General features: G+C 40.1%; 1 long non-coding RNA gene across 1 annotated transcript in view; it reads right to left on the bottom strand.

The window, feature by feature from the left end:
• Window positions 1-3021, bottom strand: part of LOC138865903 (uncharacterized) — a 16390-nt gene extending 13369 nt beyond the window's left edge. The window contains exons 1-2 of the long non-coding RNA XR_011399489.1: window positions 2673-3021; window positions 611-699 (exon numbers count right to left, since the gene is read on the bottom strand). This is a non-coding gene — a long non-coding RNA (uncharacterized lncRNA). The remainder of the gene's footprint in view (window positions 1-610; window positions 700-2672) is intronic.
• Window positions 3022-3259: the final 238 nt, after the last annotated feature.

Below are 3259 nucleotides of genomic sequence, written 5' to 3' on the forward strand. Positions count from 1 at the left end.
AAGATAACAGTGCGCTTGTTAACAGATTAAACAATGATGAAACAGGCTTAGCATAACAGAAGCATATCTCATTTATGAAAGGATATAATGCTGCGTTCGGAACTGCTCGTCTATCTCGTCCAGACAACTTGTCCAAGACCAGCAGGACGAGATGCGCCGCGTTCGGAACCTCCAAGACCCTTTCTGCCCAGAATGCAACCGGCTCGAATGTAAACATTCACATTGTTATCATACCGGTGTCAATATTTTACACGCTGCATAGGTTTTGTAACTCCTTTGACGCACATTTAACTTACCTGCAACTGAGAAACAAAAATATCCTTTGATAACACCAATTAAGGGTCATAAAATTACCCACCAATATCTTGTGGTTATCTGCAACTGTCAATGTTTACATACAAAATATATTGTGACGTCATCTCGTCCTGCTCGGCCACCTTCGCAGGAGGGCGAGTTGTACATCTAGACTAATTGACCGGGACGAGATAGTGGAGGTTCCGAACGGTCAAAACATCTCGTGCAACTGGTCTGGACGAGATAAACGACCAGTTCCGAACGCACCATAAGCATATCTACGAAAAGGTATATGAATAATCAACAGCCAACATACCTTCTGAACCGATGGTCACCCACCATATCGACAACAGCTGGTGCATCATGCAGGTAAATTACCTACCAATTCCCTTAATAGGCATTTCCCTGAAAAGGTTGGAAAACTGAGCATTACATCACGTCAACAGTATATTGCGTTTGAATTGACTTTGAGTTTTAGCAAAAACTAATAGAATGACATGACATTTTCCTTTGTTTTTCGTTTCTGGAATGACGTATTCATATCTCATAATTACAAAAACGGCTATTAGGCTGTCTGTCTTCAAAAGAGCAATGGGAATTAATACCAAAGGCAAAAATATGCTATTCATAATTAGACATAACATAGTACTTTTGATCAAATATGGCATATTGCCATTAATACACTGCAAACTAGGATAGTGTGATTAGATAACAGCCTTACTCTAGACTTACTGAATGCCAATTCTTTAGCTAAAAGTACTTACGGCTTCGACTGTGGTCTATAACGTGTTTCTAATACTTTTTTCCACGTATTTAAAAGTAATGGTACACAGTATTCACGCTGCGGACTCTGACCTAACCAAACAGATGTATCCTAGCTAACTATTGTCTCTTAAAATCCCTTGCCTCGCTCGCATACATCTGCCCGCTCTATTTTACAAACCACTGCGGTGTTTACGTGAATTTGAACCACTTCTGTTAATTAAAAGTAAAAAAGCGAACGGCATTGTTATAAAACTCGTCCATAATTTTATCCACGAAGAATAAAACGCCTCATAAATATGTAGATGAATTAAGAAATGCTAAAAAGACTAAGTAGGCGGTACACTAGCAATTATAGAGAGGATGGTCCATGCTAATTTCAATTCATGAAATGCAAACTGTACAACCATCAGCTCGCATCTACGGGAAATGGAACAAACACCAACACGATGTTTTATCCATAACCTCAACCCGTTTGCGAATTATATAATTGTTTTCTTAAGATAACGACCGCCCACTTTTTGGCGAAAACACCAACACGCATTCGGTCGCCACACGATCTGTCGGGTAAAGTCATCAGTCTGGCGCCACAAGATTTTATCCTTGGTACTTCAGCTTTGGGGTTTTACAGTGAAAGACCGCCCTTCCTGTCCAGCTGCCAAATGTTGTGAACAGAGTATATGAAAACGTGGTTCCGTTGCTGGAAATATAATTTAAGTTTTTAAAGTTGAATGGTTTACAATTTGTTTTCAGTTTGATTATTCGTTGATTATAATGGCGATTTGCGGCAGGTGAATACAGCGAAGGTATTAAAAGTCATATTTAGTAAGAATAATGATGATACTAATAACAATTATGAAAGTATTAAGGATATGATACCGAGTATACTAAAAGATATTTATAACAGGTAGTGACAAAAGACAGCAGCGATAAAACAAACGAATGCACAGACTACAGAAGAGCTGTTAAAACTAATGATCATAAAATCTTGAACTGCATTGCCGACGGCCAACAAAATCAATGGCGATTTTGCTGGTAAGGGCGGCACATGGAGTTTAGTGACACAAGGCGTATGTGTTGACCATGAGGGCGCTGGCCAAGATCGTGGCCTTGCCCCAAGGTCTGTTGGCTTCAGAGATCTAAAGCAACACAGCTCGTATAACCGATTTCAGAGCAGCCTGGTGAAGTAATGCAGTGCTTGAGGTAACTGCTTTCACATACCTGATTATTTCACTGTACTTTTTATTTTTTCACTGTAAATGGCATTTCTGAAAGTAGCCTTAGACAATATGCAACTTATTCTGACATGCGCTGTGATCTCACGCCGGTGCAGCTGTACCGAGGCGAGCGGACTTTGTTTACATAGCGTCAATCAACGTTCGAAATGATTTTAACATCTGGTTTATTACATGGAGGGAGATAGGATAATGAATATCTACAAATATGTTAACGTCAGGTACTGCTCTATTGTATGTACTGAAATGCCTTTTTTTTAAATCTTTTCCTGTCTGTCAACTGTTTATTTGTAGAAAAAAAGAAAGAAAAAAACACGTTGCTATACCATGTAAACAATCCGCAACTCTTCAGAAAACCAATGCGCAAAAAAACATACTAACCCATCCAAAAGAACCAAAGATAATGTGCTTGCAGTCGAAGTATTTGTAGCGTCTGCTGCCATCTCGTACCCTGAGTGGCGGTGGCGCGTCCCTCCCTGCCTGGCGTAAACACAACCTCACGTGGGACTGAATTTAATGCAAAATCCTGAAGATGATGCGTTGTTGAGTATTACAAATCCAGATTCAGCATTTCTGACATTGTTATTTAGGTCACATGCACACCAGGTGAATCATGAGGTTATTTTCGATTTCATTTCCGTTACGAGAGCGAATCGAAACAAAACGGTTTCGTAGGTTCTGGCAACGGTCCCGACACGCGCTGGATGGGAGGACACATCGACCTCGATGCTTCGAACACTTTTGCGTGAAATCGGAGGGCTTGGTGGGCTATGGTATATTTCACAATAATGTCAGGATATCTAGTTTCCACTTGCTGTTTCCTGTATTAAATTAAAGATAAAGCAAACTTTAGCAAGATCACTTCTCGGGGTGCCAAATTGTGTTGACTCATTTGTTCGAGCAGCCTTCATCTTGTTTACAACGCTCGCTTGACAAAAAGATTTCACACAACAGGCAAAGGTCCAAAA

Source organism: Penaeus vannamei, chromosome 23 (assembly GCF_042767895.1).
Source record: "Penaeus vannamei isolate JL-2024 chromosome 23, ASM4276789v1, whole genome shotgun sequence".
NCBI lineage: Eukaryota > Metazoa > Arthropoda > Malacostraca > Decapoda > Penaeidae > Penaeus > Penaeus vannamei.